General features: G+C 41.2%; 1 protein-coding gene across 4 annotated transcripts in view; it reads left to right on the top strand.

Moving 5' to 3' along the window:
• The first annotated feature begins 905 nt into the window (after positions 1–905).
• Positions 906–20,728, top strand: part of PLA2G4A (phospholipase A2 group IVA) — a 106,067-nt gene continuing 86,244 nt past the window's right edge. The window contains exons 1-2 of one of the 4 annotated variants that reach the window (XM_076339546.1): positions 906–982; positions 3,327–3,394. The gene's annotated coding sequence lies outside the window, so the exon portion shown is untranslated. Of the gene's footprint in view, positions 983–3,326; positions 3,395–17,741; positions 17,806–20,728 lie in introns of those variants that run through there. The other 3 variants (XM_076339549.1, XM_076339548.1, XM_076339547.1) reach the window with 3 other exon arrangements.

Genomic DNA, 20,728 nt, shown 5'->3' with positions numbered 1-20,728 from the left:
AATGTAAAGTTGCAAACAGGTTTCTGATTACTGACAGCCTTGGCAAAATCTGGTGTATGAAATTTGAAGTAGTGCGTCTAAGGCGAAACTGTCTTAACTGTACTTATTCATTAGTGGATACTAAAGCAGCTCCCTCTGAGGAAGACACTGTGGAGCTCCCATACTCTGACTATTTGAAGCCACAGGAAAAATCTGAGAATGTTTTGAAAACTAATGTAAGTGCCCTACATATGAAAGTAGTATACTAACATTTGTTTAGGTACATCTGTGCTCAGCCCCAGCTTGGTGGTTTTTCAGACTCCTTCCAGGATGACTCTATTTGCTTACCCATGTGCTCTCTGCTGCTTGACATGTTGTTGACTATGACCTCTGTCTTTTCAGTTCTGGCTCATAGCATATTTCCATCTGAAGTTTTATGATCCTGATATTGATACCTAACTATCCACTTATGTATGTCTCACTTCCAGCAACTGTTTTAGCTGTATCTTGTATCTCTTTTAGCAAAAAACACAGTGCAGTGGCATTTACGTCTTAGGTACGTGTCTGTCACTATCCAAAAGATCAGATTTCCCCAGTCCTTCAGGCAAACAAAGACGAAGGAGCGGGTGAGCAAGGTCACAGCTAGGAAGCTATGAGGCATCAAGACAAGTCAGCAGATAAATAATCTGAGAGAAGAGCAAAGAATTAAAGCTGATAACCTAGTCAAGCCATCTTTCCACATGGTGAAGAGCTGGATGGGACTGTGTCCTGGGGAAATACACAAGAATTGCAGTCTTTGGTGAACATTAACAAGGTGAAAAATAAATCCAGGATCAACAAGGACTCAGAGAATGATGAGTCAGCGGACTGTTATATAGAAGAGCGGCTGGCTGCCAGAGTGATGAGTGTCCAGATGGAAAGTGTCATTCTTAAACTTCCAGCTCCATTAACAACAATTTGTTAAACCTGAGCAGGTCCAGTTGTATAGAGAAAACCTCAGCTGGTAAGTATTTCTCTTTTGGTTTCTTTTATCTTTCTTGGTTGTGAGTAATTGATATTATACATTATGATGCAGATTGTGTTTGCCTTGCTTTTTGTGCATGTTACTGGCTCATACCATACTTGACAGATGTACTTAAATAGACACAGAGAGTGTGTGTGTCTGTACATATGTGGCACATCCAGCCACATAAGCATGTACTTACAAGATTTTCTGAGAGTCCAGCGTGAAAAAAATAATCTGGTGTGTCTGAAACTCTAGACCTAATTCCAATCTGGATAAGAAATCTATAGTATGTAATTTCTGAAAGGTCTGGCTGTAGATAAAATTTTAGATAAAATGTAGATAAAATCTTTAAATTAACCAGTTTTGGAACTTGTGATCATCTCAATTTAGACGCAGATTATTTCAAGCTAATAAACCAAGTGATTCACATGGATGCAGAGGCTTTGTGTGGTGCTGATGGTTTCAGAGTGTCACCATGCTCTGTAGATCCCATTTGCACCAGGGGCTTGTTGCAGTCAAAGGAGGTAAAATTAATGATGGCAGATCTATTTCCTGGCCTTCCTTCTCATCCTTTCCTCCTGCATTTCCATCCAATCACTTCAGTCTGTGGATGAGAAAATGGCACAGATATTTCTCTAATTTGGGAAGGAAGTTCAAGACTACATGCGTGTGCACTGGGCAGCATAACCTGAGGCATTGCATAACGCTAATTAAAACACAGAGCTGTTCTGACATTGTCAAAGTTGGCATCGAAGAGAAACAGTATGCTTTGCTAGAACAAACAGTTCCCTATTAAGACACAGTGCAAACACAGGGATGTCCTTGAGATTCTTTTAATTCTGCAGAGCTTTTACCATGGTGCTAAATTTAAATAGGAAATATCATTGCCATTTAATTATTAGGAAAGGAGCAGTTAGGTTTTCCTACCTAATCTTTCCTTGCTAATGACCCTCTGTGTCTGCTGGACTACTCGGTATTTTCTCTCTGAGTCATTACACTTGTCTGGCAGATGAATAAAATGTACTGTGTATGTAAAAAACTTATAGATCTACTGATAATGGGTATTCCTAGCATGAAATAAGGGTGCTGTGTGGGGAGTAGGAGTTAGTTATTTCTACTCAAGATTCTCCTAAGCTGCAGTAAGCACGTCAGGAAGAATGGGTTCACTTTGGCAACCAGTGTTTTCTGACAAGAAAAGCAAGGACTATGAACCTGGATTTATAAACTGTGCTGAGTTTTAACTGTAACAATTGTGAGCTTCAAATTCTTGCTCAGTTCTTAGAAACAGTTAGGGATCTTGATATTTTTACACTGAAGAATAAAAATTTCAAAAGAGAAATGTGTAGGGCAAAAGAGTCCGGATCCAAGATATATTTTTAGGACTTAAAAAGTGAATCAAACTTTCAAAACTTCAGGTGTTGTTTGGTTCAAGTTTGGGTTAAAAATACCACTTTAGACCCAGGAATAGTAATCCGCCCCTCCAAAATTCTAACATTCCTTCTTAAGGGAGTTCTACAAAACTGGTGGCTGAAGAGATGAGAGCATATTATAAAACAAAGTTTAAGTAAAACATTGTCAAAAGAAATAAAAATTAAATCCTGCCATCTCAAGTGCAAAACTACTTGAAATTTCCAGTAGACTGATAATGGGTTCATGAACAGTAAATCAAAGATAATCAATGATAATGGTTTCCCTATAGAAATAAATACCCAGTCAGTTGTTATTAATAAGTTAGATTATCTCTAAGTGAGTACTAATTAAATTTTGGAAATTTGGAAAAAAAATTGTAATGATTAAACTCCTTTGAAGAAGATTATGATTATTTTTAAACTGAGAAACTGATTACTAGTGGTGGCTTCATGAGATGATATTGTATTCTTTTGAATTTATGGTAATTAAAAAAAAGGGCATAAACTTGAAAGATATAGTAATACTACATTTTGTTTTTCTTCTACTGCTGGTTTTAAGCTTCAAATGGATGAAGTGTTACAGAGGTCTGTATATGGAGAAGCCTGAAATGACACTAAATGGCAGGAAGTTGTGAGGACAGGAAGGCATAGAAGTAAACACGCAATAATGAATAGCTGAAGAAATCAGGACAAAGATATACAAAATGAAATTCAGGATGGGAACTGCAAAAATTTGCAAACAAAAGAAAATAATCTGAAAAGTATAGAGAGTAAAAGAGAGAAATAGGGAAAGAATTATGCCATTGAAATTCTGGTATAACAATTCACAGCAAGTTTGTCACAAATCCTCACAACAACCCAGTATGATTCTGAGGTTGGTCCCATCAAATACCAGAGTGGGATGTAGTAATTTTTAATGCACTTACACCTAGATCATGGCATTCCCTTCTGAGCAGAAGACAGCTGGAAGAAGTTCAGAGCAGACCCAGGAATAAAAAAGGTAATTGGCTGGAAGGTTTGGGTTATGAGAGTGTATTAAAGTAGGTAAATATACCACATAACTTGGCTAAATGACAATTCACTGGACAGCTAACTATCTATGGACATTGGAAGGGTATATACAGGAGGATGAAAGAAGAGTTTCAGGTATCTTTAAAAATAGCAGGCAAAGTAATGGAGGAAACATTCATCTGGATAAAAGGGAGGGGATCCTTTAACAATGATGTCTCACAGGCCATCACATTCTCTCTCTGGGAAGTGGTGGAAACATATGAGGGTGCTGAGCAGCGCATGAGGAATGGGCAGGAGGTGGCCTGGTAGCGAGAAGCAAAGCAGGCACAAACAAGAGGCAGGAGTGGGGGAAGAAAAGAAATGTCCTGTTCTCTCCTCTTCCCCACCATGCTTGGCCAGTCCTCCCGTTACTGCACTGGAACTGACTTCTGGAGGACAACCGTTCTGCTGAGCAGTGGTGGTTTCATCTACTAGAGCCTTTCCAGGTCCAGTTTATTTGAACATTTTATCTCAGCGACTGAAAATTCATTCAGTCCTGCTTAGAACATACATTCCATATGAATGACAGAGGATTTTTAGTTAGCAGCACACATATTAATTGCCTTTTTTCAAGTGATTGGTAGCAAGGAGCTCTGACATTAAGAGAGCCTGAATTTAGGGTTGGCCTGGGACCAGACGGGATGCATGCCCATCTGGAGTAATTAGAGCAAGGAATGCCCATTGCCTACAGTGACACCAACTAATCGGGTAGTCATTTCAGAAATTATAATATTCCATGTCTATTCTTTAGTGATGTGTTATATTCCTAATGGGCCAACAGAAAAGAAATCAGAAGGTTTGAGAACATAACTGTAAAGATGGAGTATGAATGGAAAAGGCTTATGGCAGAAGGATTTGTCTGGTGATCTTTACCCATTGGTAGTGTTATAATAAATTCTAAGGAAATACACCTAGGAAATTGGTTGTTTGAAACAAATAATGGCCTGAAAGAGCAGTTTGCAGCCTTAGGCGAAGTTTAAAACCAAAGACGTAGCAAATTAATCTTTAACCACAGTAATGATTTGTTTTCAACAGTTTATTATAAGAAAAGCAGTGTTTTGATGTCATGTCTGAGAATTATTACTTAAGCTTTAGAAATTTCTCCTGGTTAGGCTTAGGATGGTTTATACATACAGAATGGAGAAAGGATTTTGTCTTGAAAAAATGAATGTGTGAACACGAGAATTAATTCCCCTGAGGGAAATGCAAGATCCCATAGGATTTTGAACAAATGTAGAAGGTGGCCATCTATGACCCATTTCAGACCAGCCTTTAAGCGTACAATTAAAATAAAGCATATGCTTAAATTTATTTGATGTCAATGGGACTTCAACAGAGCTTAAGTGATGTCCTGATTAGAGAAGCTTCCATCACCTCATACTTCTGCTGATTTAAAAATGGACTAAAACAGAAGTCCTTAAGCCTATGTGCCCTTTTATGTGGTATTAAAGTTCCATTGGCAAATATGTGCACAATAGAATAAAAATGCAGTGACAAGTCATATTCAGAACCATAGCTAGCTGGATTATTTATTGCAAATTTTAATATAGGTTTTGAAAAACTTTCTACACAGGAAGCTTGATTTGGGGATGTACAGAAAGATGTTTCATTAGGGGAGAGGCAGCAGGGAAGATTTTTACATTCATTGGATTAGATGTCATCCTGCCACATGAGAAGGGAGGGAAGAGGTAGCCAGCAAGGAAACGAGTTTTATTCTGATAAGCATAATGCTGGAATAAGCTCTGTGTTCTTGGCATCAAATTAGAGGGAATACTGATGTAAACTGTGCTGATCTTGCTGTCAAGTCTGGTTTGCTGTTTAGCAAGAAGAGTTCTGCTTGCTGAGATTTGAGTATTGACAATGCTTGCTGAAGGCTGGTAATGATTTATGTTACTTCTGTAGTTTAAAAAAAAAAAACAAACAAGGAGAACAAAAGAAGAAAGGTCGAGGTCTGTAAACCCAGAAGTGAAGAATGCAACTGCAGTTGAGGTACCTGGTTTATATTCAGTGCTGTTTTCACAAGCGCTGCTATGCAAAACTCCACCAAATAAAAGGAAGAACAAAGAAAAGATAAATTCTGGAAATGTCTCAAGCATAAGAACTGCTTTGTTCTCTTTTATTTTCTGCTTCTTTATTATTTCTAATAACTTGCATGCTTGAGTTCCTTGTTACCATAAGAATTCTTCACTGGGGTCTTTATGAAAGTACCAATATAGGCTGTCTAGTTTTTTCTCATGTGTTTCATTCACTTGACTCCTCCTCCAAGTATCCTGACACAAGACTATGTCCTTCTGCCAGTAATGGGCTGGTTTGTCTTACTGAAACATTTTACTGTCACATATTAACAAAAATATAGTTTATACTTCAATCTGTAATTATTTTTTCTTAGCTGTTTTACTTGGCAACTTTGCAGGAGTAAGCCCTGTTGTACTGATGGTAAATATGGAGTTATCCCTTAAGAGAATTTAATCTGCGCATATCCAGGAATGTAAAGAAGCATAATCATTGAGGAATAAGCTGTTGCATCCATTTAATCGTTAATAAAAGGGATTATGCTCTATCAAATAATAATAACATCCTCTACTAATAAGTGTATAAGGTTTGTTTTATTTGGCAAATTACTGTATATTCTTTTCCAGTAGATAGTGATACTTGTAAGGGGCAAGTAGATTAAGCATGAAGCTAAAGGGTGTTTCAAAAATTGCAACACTGTCCTCTGATATATTTAGGCTGTATTTACTGAAATGGGGGTTTGCAGCCTGTTCTTTTCCAGGCAAGAAAGCTCTTTTTCTGGTCTTCTGCAATCTGATTTTTGGTTCTCCCCCGAGGCAGTGGGTAAGTGAGACTTGCAATTTAAAGGAAGGATTATGGAGGGAGGCCCTCCCAGAAGAGTGAGAGACACTGCCTGGTGGGGAGAAAGCCACCATATTCGATGAGATGGTCACACCTTCGTTCACTGCCGCCTCATTGGTGTTGGTCAGTAGTGTACACCGGATAAAAGAAAATAATAAAAAGTCAAATATCCTGTCCAGCATTCAGCAAGCAATGGTTTAAGAACTTACTGAGGCTGAGGTAGTGCCCTTAACATTGCATTTAATGGCTGCACATGGACATATCCTTCATGTATTTCTCTAATCTCTGAGTTCATTTAGTATTTGGACCTTTACAGTATCTTCTGGTAGGGATCTCCACAATTTTCTTATGTGACAAAAACCTACCTGATTCTAGGAGGCTACAGTTCATTACTGGGAGAAGTAATGAGTGAAAAGCCTAAGACACAACCAGTGTTTATTTAGGAATCATCCATCACAGAGATTTTAATTTTTTATTAATTTAGCTACAGTAGATCCCCCCAGATCACTGTGTCCCAGTGCAGAGCATGCATCTTTAGAGCTGCAGAACACAGTTCATAGGGCCTTTTCTTGCCTCGTACAGACTTGAGCAGCAGCACTAGGAATACAAGACTGGGGTGAGGTGACCTACTTTGTGCTGTTACTGGTGTACTGTTACCGTCTTAGACTAGTCAGTTTGGCACTCCACACTGCTCAGCACTCCTCCCACTTCTCGTCTCTTTAGACTAAATTATTTGGGGAAACACATTTGCTAGCTGTGCTTTTGGAGGTCAGTCACATTGGGGCCTTAGGATTGGTGGAAGCCTAACAACTTAACTTAAATAACAAGAAGATAGCTAATAATAGAAATGACAACTCTTTGGAGGGGAAAAAAAAAAATATGACCCCAGAAACTTTCAGTATGCTCTAGTATTGAATCGATGGAACAAAGCACAAAGCACATTGTGTGTCAGTCTACCTGCAGTTTGAAATAGCCTCTGCTGTGTAGGTTCTTGCTTTAGAGATTATCTCTAGAATTAAAAAAAATGACTGAAAGTTTAAGAGAATGAGGGAAGGTATAGGGAAACTACCCAGAGTATATTTGTAACTCAAAGTTGTACAAAAAGGCAAATCAAGATATTCCCAAACCCCAGGTTCTGAGACATGAAATGCAGATTTTTTTCTTGCTATACTGGGTTGCCCAGGTTTGTCTGTAGAATTGTAAAAAAAACCCTTCTGAATGCATCACGTGTTATCAGCTTTTCCATGTTGATCTCTGTGTTGGTTGCTCTGGATATTTCCAGGTTTTACTTCTATTTCTTAACTTCTACTTGCAAAGTTGACTGTCAGTTTGTTATTTTGAGGAGAGTGACAGATTGCTGCTGGGTGGGGTGATGTTGGTGATGTTTGTTTGGTCTTAATGTTTTCCAGCCATTTGTGGGAGCAGATGTCTTTAATCATTAGAATACTTTACTTCAGAAATAAATAACGGAAGTATTCATAACAGTACATATAATTAACTGCAATTAACTGCCAGGATCAATTTGATAAGTAACAGCAACTCAAAAATTCAGCTTTCAAATAGTGAGAAGTCTTCAGGTTTACTCTTATTCTGGAATGCCTTTGACCATTTATAAGATAAAGAAAGGATTTCATAGTTTCTCAGTGAGAAATGTGTAAGTCTGTATAATCTCTGAGAAACAGCTGGCTCCTGATTTTCTTGTTTTTATTTGTATATCAGGGCAAACATTTGAGACGTTTAACTTCCAGATAATCTATTCCTTATAGTGCAAAACAAAAACAAAGCCAGAAAAAGATACAGTTTTCTCATTCTGCAAATGTAAAAATGGTTCACTTCTGTGTGTATTCTGCAAATTTGGACTCAAATCTTCCCGAGCTTTAAAAATTGCAGGTTGAGAGATTGTTCCATACAAGACTTATTTTTGGTTATTAGATGCTTGATACCAGATAGCATTTGTACATTGAGGTTCAGCTGTTCTAGAAGTATTTTGAAAATTCAAATTCAGCCTCAGTACACTAAAATGTCTTAGTATCCTTGTAACGGAAAAGGACTGCGGGTCCATAACTCTTACTGGTAGAACAATTTCCTATTTGAGTTTAACTTGTTTTACAGAGTGTTTCTTTGTGGTTAGGGAATATGTTTATGTGCTTTGCTTTTGTCATAATAATATAGTAGATTTAGGGCATTAGGGAATAAGGTTTCCTGATAGTTGAAGACTCTTTAATGGTGTCTAGGAACTTTACTGAATATTAGAACATATTAAAAAATAAAGCCACCTCTCTGCCTAGTGTAGTTTCTCATCTTGGTCTTTGATGTAGGTTTTTTATGTCTAACTTAGTTTATGGACATGAGACAAACGAAGTAACATTCAGGAGAATGAAGACAAAATAACCCGAAGAGATTAAAGCAGAATTTATCAGCAGAAGATGCAAAACTCAGCAAACACATTTCTGAAGAGCTTCTTCACATCAGTCTGTCACACCTGGATTCCTGGGCAGTGAGGACTCTCTGGAGAATTCTCTGCTCTTTAGCAGCAGACGGCACTCTTTGGAAATAGCACCTGAGATTTTCACTACTCCTAGGCTTCCATTATCATTTCTGATATGGGTGCTGAGTCTCTTCTTGTGGTCACCGCAAAGCTCAGATTGATTTTAGTCAAAGGAGAAGCAGAAGAGTAATGGGCATTGTGAAAAAAAAAAAAATCCCTTTAGCATACAGGATAAATTGGAAATCTGGGCTTAAGTAACAAAGACAGCAGAGAAGACTGGAGTTGAAGTGTTCATTGAAGGGGATGCAGCTGAAAAAATGCTTGACCTTCCTATTGTCACACATTTTCACTTTATTAACTGCCTGAGCAAATAGTTCCACTACAAACAGAATTGTATTAATCTGAATAAGAAAGATATTTCTGGAGTATTTTAAATGTTTAATTGAAACAGACTTCTTTACTGCAAAAGAAGAAACACTTAAAAAAAAATACTTCCGAAGAAAAATTAATGCCAAAATGAGACACGGGAAACTTGCTTACAGTGGTATGTTACAGTAGTGGAAATTTTGTCGTAAATAATACAATGAGAATCTTTGCCATCACAAAAAAAAAAAAAAAGGACATTATAACAGAAATGCACTCATTTAGGAGAGGAAATGTGCAAGTTACCCTTTAACTGGAGTGTTGCCTTTGAAGAACCTGAATGAAGTACGCAGAAAACCAGTGACCCATGATGTTAATAACAGTGTGTCAAGAGAATGTTTATTATGCAATAATTCTCAAAAGGGCAAGCAAGGTTGTCCAAACACTACCTTCAGCTTTTTAACAGAAATATTTTACCTCCTGAAAAGTGTCTCTCAAATATAAACTATGGGTTCCTTTCAGTTTTCTTGTGATACTTGTGTGAATTCTTTGCAGAAAACATCATTTGCTTGACTGAAGCCTTAGCCCTCTCCAGGATTATACACTCAAGCACAGCAAGTGTTCAAGCTGCTCCATACTGTCAATGTCAGAAACTTATTTCTAAAAATTCCACATTTTTCTTTGAATCATGCAGTTTTTCCATAAGTCTCTTTCCACACAAAACACTTCCAAAAATAGAATAAGTAGTGAGTCCTGCAGATACTTATTCCCAAGAGTAGTAGCATTTTCTTTATTTGAACAACTTCCATGAATAAAGGATTGTCAGAAGGAACATGACTGTAAAGGATGGGACATGGTGAAGTCCCTGAATGCCCTATATTCATATTCTTGTTATTGCTGTGATGAGCAGAGTACAGTCCCAATATGTACTTCTCTGCTTTTCACTGATGTGGCCTTCCACACTCCTGGATATTTTGCTTTGAATATTTTGAACCACTCTACTGTTTAGTAGTGGGATCAACTTAACTTCTTTTGATTCTGTGTTGATTCATTTTTTTCAGATCATGAAGTCTTCATTAGTTACTGATTTTTAGTTTGAATTTCAAACTGAAATGTATTTAATATAGTTTTCTGTTTACACTGTCTTCTTCTATTCCTGTAGATGCGTGCAAGGTGTAACAGGAACACTCAAGGATGATAGCAAATTTTAGGAAATCTAAATAAGTTTAATGCATCCATCCTCCATACAGCAGAATTCAATGAGATTCCCACAGAGGAGCCATTCTTCACAGGATGGGGTTAGAGGGAAAGTCTTAGTAAAAGAATTTTGGGACAGACTGCTAACACAAATATAAGCGTAGCTAATGTAGCAAAATTCTGAACTGCTAATTTTGATGTGTGCAGCCTATCACTTGATTCAGTTTGCTGTGAGGCCAGTAGCCGGTGTACTACTGATTTTTTTAATGATGGTTGTAGGGCAGAGCTGGGACTTGTAGACCAGGGAGTTCTTACTTCTTCCCAGGCAATATTAAATTATATCTGTAAGTATGTGATAACAAGATCATTTTTTCAAGGGGAAATCATGCCTCACAAATCCACTTTGAAGATGTCAACCACCTTTATCACCTTTAGGTGATCCAATTTGATAAACTGGGATTTTTGAAAAAGAAGGTAAAATATCCACAGTCCTCTCATGGATTAATAACTGGTTAAAAGAGGGGAAAAAGGATAGGAAGGAGTGTTGTTTTCATAACTGAGAGCGATAATCAGTGGAATCTCTTGCTGGAGCCTGTGCTATTTAATATATTCATTCAGGAAAAAAAAAAAGGTTTAATAGTGAAGGAACCGGCTTTGCAGCTAACAGAATTATTCTGTGTAGCTAGAACTGCAGTACATATACACAGATGTAGATCCAAATTCAGTATTACTGTTTAGGAAGCAGAGCTGGTCATCACTGTGGCTAGCTCAGCAGTCAGCAAAAGGCAAGTAGGAAGTTAAAAACAGTTAGGAAGGAAACAGAAAACAAGCAAAATCATTGTTACTGTATGAACTCACAGTTAGCCCATGTTCTGAATGACGCATGTCATTCTACTTGGCCACCTTACGAAGAATATAGAAGACAGAAAATGTAAACGAAAGACCAGTGACTTACGCACCTCAAGAAAAAAACCTAAATAAACATGGATTCTTCAGCTTGGAAAAGAGGTGACAGACAAAAGTCTGTAAGCGGTCAGTGAGTTGGAAAAGTAGTACAGGAAATTACTCGCTGTTACTTATAGCACGAAAACTCAGCTTAGCCAATAAAAGACCAACCTGTCAACAAACAAACAAAAGAAAGTAAGCTTTCTGTTGACTCAAATTGTGGAATTTCTAGACATAGGAAGGTACAGAGACTGAAGGTGTTCCATCAAAAAGATTAGACAGATATGATAAGAGTTATGTCCACAGACAGGTATTTAAAAATCATGGTCCTGGTGCCCTGGTGCAACCCCAAGGGGAGGAAGTCCCTACTGCACATCGCTGTCAGGGAAAGGAGCACATTACACCCTTTCTGGTTCCTACATTTTTTCCTTAAGTCCCACTACTGGTCACAGTCGAAGACAAGATACTGGGCAAGAAGGAAGGTGGAAAATTACATTGAGGACAGCAGATCTTCAGAATAATGAACTCCATACCATTTATGTTGTTAAAATGATTTTTTTTTCTGTCTATTGTTTCTTTTTGTGACTGATTTTTATTGAGACTGAGGCAACTTTATTTACTTCTGTAATGTAAATGGTACTCCAGGGTATAATTTAATAAAATATTTGGTCCTGTACTCATCTCCTTTAAAATGAATGAGTTTAAGTGGTCCTAGTATAAACAAGATCAGCTTAGTGTATAATTATTCTAATTTGTTGAAAAGTCACATGATTTTCCTGTCAAGCATGTGGCAAAGCAGCTGGCAATACCATGTATGAGTTTTAAATAATGTAAAACTACCTTGAAACATCAACTGCTGTGAGATTACTTAAACTGACTTGGTAGCTCACAAACTGGCTATGCGGAGCATTCAGCTGGCCTTTCAGGTTGCACTGATTCAGGGGGAATCCAAGTGATGTGTCACTTTGTGATAGACACAGCTGTTCACCAGTTCAGGATCCAATGTGAAGTAGAACAACTCTGCCTGCAGGGAGGGGATCGAGAAGATGGAGCCAGGTCCTTCACAGTGGTACATGACGGGGTGACCTTAGACGATGGGTGTGAGTTGAAACAAGAGGGGTACAGAATGGATCTAAAGAGAAACTTTTCCTCCACAATGACAGTCCAGACATGGCACACTTTGCCCAGAGAGGTTGTGCCACCTCTGTCCTCAGAGGTTTTCAAGTTCCCACTGGATCAAGCCCTGGACAGCCTGGTCTGATCCCAGAGCTGCCTCTGCTTTGAGCAGGAGGTTGGACCAGGAACCTCCTGAGGTCCCTTCCAGCCAGAGTTATCCTACGATCCTATCATTTTATGAGGTCAGACGTTATAGATATAATAACAGACAATTACAGAGACTAACTTCTTCCTTAATATGAAGGTTTCACCCAACGTGCTGTACTTCAAGCTCTCAGAAGATATTTCAGGATTGCAGGATTGTGTCTGAAACCTGCTGTTATTTTAGCCCTTCATGTTTGTTTCCATAACTGCCATGGGTGACTTGGCCATAACCCCAGAAAACCACCATGTAGGTGGAAGGAGGAACAGAAAGAAGGGGTCTGCCAAGGAATCAGACACCTGAGCAGAATTCCTTTTGAGTGCAAATTTTCCTCATTCACAGTGGAAAGTTCTCCAGAATGATTAGTTACTTTTTAAGTGGTAGGGGAAGTGTTTGCATGTGGATGTGGGGGAGTAAGTGCAGAGGCAAACTGGCTTAGAGGAAATGTCACTTTTCTGCTGTACCTATATATCTGATAAATTGTCTTAGAGGAGCAAACTGGAGATTAAGAGTGCATTTATTCTGCCAAATGACAATGATAGGAGGCACTGGATAGCTGCTGGTAGCTGAAAATCCAGCTTTAGGCAGGGACCCAGCTACATAATTTCAGGTTATGCAATTGATAAGCAAATGGCTATTTTTCACTAGAGCAATCTTAATAGCAAGATTTACATTTCCCCCCCCCCGTGGTGTTACATACAATGGATTAAATTATTTTCACCACAGAAAGAGAGGTATTTTATCTTGACAAGAGCAAATGTCTCAGGCCTGGTGGAGGCCTCAGGAATGTGGAGCAGGAGGTAGTCCTCTATGGAATAAGTTGGGGTTTGTAAACCTGATCAAAGAGTGATTTTTTTTCTGATACATTGTGAAGTGTCTGTGCTTAAAAATGACTGGAAGAAAATACTGGGTTTGTGTTAAGCATCTGACAAAATATCCCTTTTTGTTTACTTAGTTGCTTGTTTGTCCTGATATGCCCAGTCTCGCATTTCCATGGTTTGCCTAAAGTTGTGTCTGAGCTTTGATGCTCTCGAGCAGCACACTAAAATGGCCTCTGTAATTTGTCATAGCTTCCCTTACAAGTCTACTTCAGAAAAGACCTTTGTCTGCTTTGTACTTCACAATGCCGTTTTCCACACCCTCTAATTGCCTCACCTCAAGTTCATGGCTTGTTTCCACTCTGGACCAGCCGCTGTCAGGGTGAAAAGCTAAGGAGGCAGCTCATGGTCTGGGGGCTCTGGCAGATCGAAACATATATACAGCACGTGTTGATCAGTGGAGGGCAGAAGTGTCATCTCACACTGTGGTGTATTGCAGAATGAACAGCAGCAGCAGGTAGTTGTTAGTGGGTTGAAATAATCTGAAAAAAAAAAATAAGCTTCACATAAAAAAGAATGGAAGAAGGTTTCTTAACCCATATCATTCAGAGATTTTTTGACAAGGCAGCCCACAAAATCTTACACAGGCACAATGAGGTGAGTAAGGACCTGCAGTGTGTGGGGAAGAGTGAGAGATGGGGGAAGGCATCTGCTAAACTTGTTTTGTCACAGGAAAAAATATATCATGAAACCCTACCCATAATTTTCCTGAAGAAATAGGATTAAGACCAAAAATAACTTTCATAATATTATATGAAATAACCGGAACAGTCATAATGTAAAAGAAAGCATTTCTTCTTGCGTCAAAAGAAGGGAAGAGGAATTTTTGCTCACTAGTTAGTCAGCTCCTTATCAAGAGTCTGCATTGTTTCCTTGGATAGGGAGAAATCAGAGTTTTGCTACTCAGAACTAAGTAGGGAGTTTTGATGGAAATACTGGAGTTCCCCTATTTGTTTGGTTTTGTGTTTATTTTTGCATTTGCTATCTGTAAAACCACAAAGAATATAACCAGAGCCATTCCCTGGGAATCATGTTTTGCATAAATTTAAAATGCCAAGAAAGAGAGTTGGAGATTAAGCCTCGGTTTGCAGATAACACTTCCTTGGCACCGTTCAGGGACAGCTAATCAAACCTGTCAGCAACATGTGGCTCCACAGAAGTTTATATGTGGCTGGAGCAGGACTGTGCCAGGGTGGAGATGCCTGGGAGAAGGTCGAGTAACAAGACCCCTAGGAACACAGCTCATACCTGCGCTGGAATGGTGGGTGCTTACGGTCACCTCTGAGACATATGCAGCTTCTGGAAACTGCCTCTCCAGCGCTCAGCAGTATGTAGTACATGTCTTGGACACTTCAAAATAAGAAAATTTGGGGGATTTAGAGCACAGGAACAGTGGTTATACCCTCAGCCTTGCCAATCAATCACCAGTCAAAGGGAAGAAAGTAACTAACTTGCTAAGAGCAATCATATTCATGCCTTTTGTCATTTGTATGTGTCTCAAGACCATTACTGAGCTCTTCTGACACATTTTAAAGAGTCTTTTCCTACCAAAAGATGAGTTGATGGTGATCTTCAGACAGTAGTTGACATGGAAGTCAAAAGGACCTGAATAATGACACCGTCGTGGTTTTGCTGCATTTTTCTGGTTAATGTTCCCTCAAATAGGCACGATGAGGAGGTGAGTGAAGAGGTTGTACACATCAAATAAGTGCTTTCTGAGCTGGCAGTCCTAGGTTTGCTTTCTAAACATAAACTTGCCCTTCTTTGTGACAGCGCTTACAGGACAGCACTTTCCTACCATGCTTTTTTTCCTTACAAGATGAGACAGAAAACTAGGTTAAAAGTAATGGCCAGAGTTGCTCAGCTCTTGCAGTGCATCATACCAGGAGACCAGTAAGATCATGGAGAAAATGAGGTTTCTGGCTTGCATTGCTTTGCACCAAGGAGTGGCTTGCTGTCCTCTAATTGTGGCTACCAGTTTACGACACATTAAGGAACCTTGTTAACAGAATGTGAATGTCACTTATTTACCTCTCACTTGTGGAAGCGTACCCTTTGGTTCTCTGTGCTTTGAGGAGGTCCTAGTTGAGTCATTTAAGCCATTTTTTTCCTTTATCTTTGCTTTTTTATGGCCACATTTTTCAAAGAAGTGAGTTCCTATTTAGACGCTAAGTATGTGCAAAGCCCCAGCAAATTCCAACATAAAACTGGGTATTTGGAAAGAGCTTGACGTCAACATTGAATTGAAACTCAGTCTCGTCTTTTGGTGCAACTAAAGAACTGGCTTCTTTGAAATCTGTTATTTTGAGAGTGCTAGTTATGGGCAAGCAGCAGCTGAGGTTCAAGCCTGTCAGGTTCTCCCACTGACTCACTGTGAAGTCCACAAACCCAGGTGGGAAATATTTATTTGGGTGTTAATGCAGCAAATAATACAATACTTCAATTTATAAGTATACTTCAGTATATTTCAAAATACTTCAATTTTAAATCCTTTAAAGCAAAACAGAAACAATGTGGAAGGGAACTTTAAGGTCATCTTAAATCTTCACAAAGGGCAGAAGTGATAGAATTAATAAAAATAACTGTGTTGCCATTAAAAACAACCAAAACCAGCCAGCTGCTTTCCTTAATCTCCTCCTTCCCACTTCCCCTTCCTCCAGGAAAGACCATTGCACACAGCCAAAACGTGCAACATTTAACTTCGTATGTGCCAGATGAGAACCCAGTGGCATAATTTGAATAAGGCGTGATGGGGATGTGGTTCGGACTAAAATCTTTAATAATGCTGAAGTGTGAGGGGAAGCAGTAGCCTGACAGTGAAAAGACTTACAGTGACAAGAAATGACTTCCATGTGTGCATAAGCTCAGCTGCTTTGCATTTCTAAGCCTTAGGGTGGTAAAATACTAACTTGAAAGTCAGATTCTGCACTGCAGAGAGTTTCTTCTCACTGAGCTGAAGGATTTCTCTGTGGACCAAGACACAGAGACCTCGCAGGCAGCCAGCAAGCCCATGTGCGTGGCTCAGTGCAGAGCCATGCAGGTATGCTAGGCTGGGCCCAAGCAGTGTAGCCATGAGTATGGGGCACTGACCCCAAAATAATATCCATGGCCCTGGTTGTTAGCGTACACTGTTGGTATAGAGCTTCTGGATCCAAACTGCCTGTTTACTGATTTACCATGCTACCAATTTAGCTATCTCTGCATCGAAGTGGGCATAATTTAAAAGTCTCCCACTTTGATGCCTTTTTTTGTAATTCAGGTCCATGGAAGGGAGGGGAAGCATCACCTGACAGTTTTAAAAGGAGATTGTGGTAAATGTGTTTAATGGACAGAATTGCCATTCCTGTTAATAGCTCTGAGGATTTTGGACGCTTTTTGAGTCCTGATAAACCCCTGGTGTGGGACCTGAAGCGTGCTGCTGGGTCTCAGACGAGAGGGCTGGTGCTCTTCCTGCATCGGGAAGCGGTCACAGGCTGAGGCGGCTGCGTCAGGTCGGGAGATTCACACCGGTGACAAGCAGGACTCGGGCACGTCAGCCTTGCAGGCACTGCTGAGGATGGCACCGCTGCCCTAACGTGCTGGGGACTGGCTGCTGAGCCGGGGCTTGGCCACCACGAGCGGCTTCTCCCCTATTCCCACAGCACCCAACGCAGTGCTGCTGCAGGCACTCGGGGAGCAAATAAATGCAGTATTGAATAACGTACATTTATTCCCACATGAATATCCAGAGATTGTCACTGCAGCAATGAAAGATGTGGATTTTTTAAGAAAACTTATTTTAACGCAAACTTCCATTTAGCCGCCTGTTAGATAACGGAATTTTTTTTTTTTTTTGGTCACAGTCAGTACCTGGTCGCTTTCTACGGCTTCAACTTAACGCTACTCGTGAAAAGGCGCCGCAGAGAGCCAATAACCACCCGAGGAGGGCCAGCACCGCCCGTACTGTCCGTCCGGCTGCCGCCGCCACGCCTCTCCTCACGGGAGCGCGGGCCGCGGCCGTTGGGCAGGCAGATCGCCCTTAAGGCTGCCCGCCACTCCTCGAGGCTACCTTCCCCTCCGCAGAGCCTGACCCTCCGCCCCGCCATCGCCGTGCGTGCCCCCTGAGCAGCCGAAGGTAGCAAGCCATACCAAAACCCGGCGCTTTCTCCCCACAGCCGCCCCGGCCGGCCGGCGCCTCACGCCTCCTTAAGAGGCGGCGGTCAGCTGACGGCTGGCACCTCCCCCGCTGCGCGGGTGAAAAGTGCCGTATGCCCGCAATGGGAAACGGGATCGTGCCCCAGCCGAGAGGGATGGCTGAGCCCGCGGGATCCCAGGCAACCGTAAGCGCGGTGCCTCCGCCTTAGGCGCTCAACAGCGGCTCCTCCGCGGGGTGGGAGGGGAACACCGACAGGGTGGGGGGTGCCCGGCTGCCGCGCCCGTCCTCGCGGGCAGGCAGGGCGCGGAGGGCCCGGGCTGAGGCGGTTGAAGCACCCGCAGGGGCGGGCCAGAGCGTGGCGCTGAGGAGAGGTGCCGGCTGCGTTCCCCCGCGGCAGGGCAGGCGGCTGGTCGAGCCCCCTTCTGTGAGGGGCGCTGAGAAGGGCGGCCGGAGCTGGAGGAGCGCCGGGCAGCGCGGCGTCTATCCCGCGGGCGCCGCGTCAGACACCTGCCGCCGCGCTGCCCGCCCGGCCCTGCCCGTGCCCCGCTCCGGGCAGCGCGGCCGTGGCTGCTGAGGAGGGCGCGCTGCCCGCTCGCCTCTCTGTGAGAAACACAATCGCTATACGGCGTCTGCCCTCCCCAAGCACATACGCGCGTAAAACGAACCTTTCATGAGGTAAAAGAAAGGCAGCGAGGGGTAAAAAAGCGTTTGCAACGCTTGCCATGTGTGCCAGAGCGGTGCAACGTGTGCAGCGAGAGGTACGAGGGGCCTGTGGTGATCGTGCAGCAAATAGGAGGAGGGACTGCAAAATTTACATAAACTGCATTACATCAGTCCCTCAGTCTTGGGGTGATAGACTCGTGTTTGCGTTCGTCCAGTGTCCCTGGAACTGATTTTGGCAACAGTTACTGCAAACTGCCATCTCATTTACTTATCCCCACATAGTATGTGCGATGAAGCAATCCACTTTGAAATTTATAGAGAAGTAAAACAATATATCTGTTAAGGAAAAATTTCACAAAATGTCTGCGACAGCAGCTTTTCTTTTGGGTCTGATATGAAAAAAATGTGTGTAAGAGTTCCTGTTTGTGACTTGTAGCAGGCATCTGTTATTTTATATTAGAATTATGATCACAGACCATAATCCCTTGTTTTCAGGGGGTTACATGTTCTTCTTTGGGAACAAACTTGCACGCTTTTACTGGTAGAAGTTAATTTGTTGTCCTGGTTGACTTCTGGTCAGTCCTGCTGCATCACCTGGAGAAGCTGCTGCCTCAGTGGTATGACCAGTTCCTGTGCTGGTGGCTGTGCTTCCTTCCCCTGGTAGCTCAGTGGTTTGCATTGGTACAAAGTCAGTCACCTTCCCTTGAGCAGCCACTGAAAGTGGGTTTGAACTACTGTGCTGGGCTGTGAACTGGAGCTGCCAAGGCTCCAGCATCTGTTGGCTGTGTGACCCCTGCAGAGCTGGTCAGAGCTTGTCTGTTGGCACCTTGTGTCATACCTTTGGGGAAAATCCCTTTGGCCGCCTGAACTTCCGAGTGTGAAAATTTCAATTTGGAGGCTCCTTGCAGATGAAGGCATGCAGACTCTGAAACTAGATAAAGCTCTAATCCCAAGTGAGGAGCAATGGTGTGGGTAGAACTTCTAACTGCAGTGGATATTGCTGGCAGGAAGATGGTCTTCTGCACCTCAGTAGGCTCAGATACTTACTGTATGAAACAGTTGATTCATAGGATCAGCTTCTTTGTGGTTACGAAGAGTTGTTCAGTATACTAAGACTTTCAGAGAGAAAACGTGAACCTAAAACTGATGTGCTTACTTTATTTTCTTTCTGTTAGGGGGAAGGTTTTGAATATACAGTGTAGAGTTAAGTGCTCCTCTGCCATTGTTGTCTCTCAGAATCTCCACCGTGTCCCTTTATGGCCACCTTTCTGCACTCTTGTTCTGCTATGGCAGGGATACATAACAAAAGAGAAATGGAAATACTTAACTTATGCTTGAATTACATAATTCAATCTCTTCCTGCATGGCCAGTTAATCTGCACTGGAAAAATACCAGTTTGACTCTTGGCACAAAGTACGGCTTATGACTCGTTTTTCTTAGAAGAATTAGACAAAAAGCAAAAAAAAAAAAAAAAGGGAAAAAAAGAGAAAAAATCTAATGCTGTTGCTTCACTAAGATTGCATACTTGATTTCATCTTAACTTGAATGTATTTTATTGAACATAGTTCTCATAAGGTGCCCTTCTTGAATTTTCATGATACATTGAATAGATTACTTTTGTCAGCTGGCCTAAAATAGCCAGAATAGGAAATGTTTCAGCCAATCTTTTTTTGCCTTGGTGTACTTCAGTGCATAGCTTTTACTCGTTATTCTTCCCCTATGTATGACTATGGAGTGAGCCCTGACTATTTCCTTCAGAGGTATTCCTGCAAAGCCATTGAGCAGGCTTCACTGACATTTTGGGTAACCTCTACTCTGTTCCTTCGCATGTTTTCCTGATGATACCAAGGGACTGAATCCAGTGCAATGTAGCAGTGACTTTCCAGGTGCACATCACTTCAGAAGTAATAGAAAATGGTTCTGTTTGAGTCTATTTTAATTGACATGCAATATTCAGGTATGTGGCAACTTCTGTAACTTGCATATAGGTTGAAAGAGGACAGCATTGGCAGTAGAACTGAAGCTGTTCCAGATACTTGGGAACTGTGAATTCAAATTGAATTGTTAATTGACCAGCTTGGGCTGTGGAAGTTATCAGGAATAGACTTGCATAGCAGCCAGAGAAGGAGGTGTCTCCTGCTTGTACCCAGAAGTTCAAGAGTATGAAAACTGACTACAAAATATGAGAAAATACTTAGTTTCCCATGGAAACTTGCTAGCACAACAGGTAGAAGCTCAGAGTATGGTATGGCCCATGGTTAGTGCATGGAGTTGAGAGATGGGGGATTAAGTTCAAGCTTATTCTTTACCTGATACAAAATACTGATGTGGATCAAAGTCTCCTTATCCTTCAGGGCAGTATCCTAAGAAGGGGAGTGACCTTGAGGGAGCAAAACTGATTTTTTGACTAATTGTTTACTTGACATTGTTGGGGAAGCCCACA

The sequence above is a fragment of the Aptenodytes patagonicus genome, chromosome 5 (assembly GCF_965638725.1).
Source record: "Aptenodytes patagonicus chromosome 5, bAptPat1.pri.cur, whole genome shotgun sequence".
Lineage (NCBI taxonomy): Eukaryota > Metazoa > Chordata > Aves > Sphenisciformes > Spheniscidae > Aptenodytes > Aptenodytes patagonicus.
The sequence above is the reverse complement of the archived record's forward strand: the minus strand, read 5'-3'. Positions and strand labels throughout refer to the sequence as shown.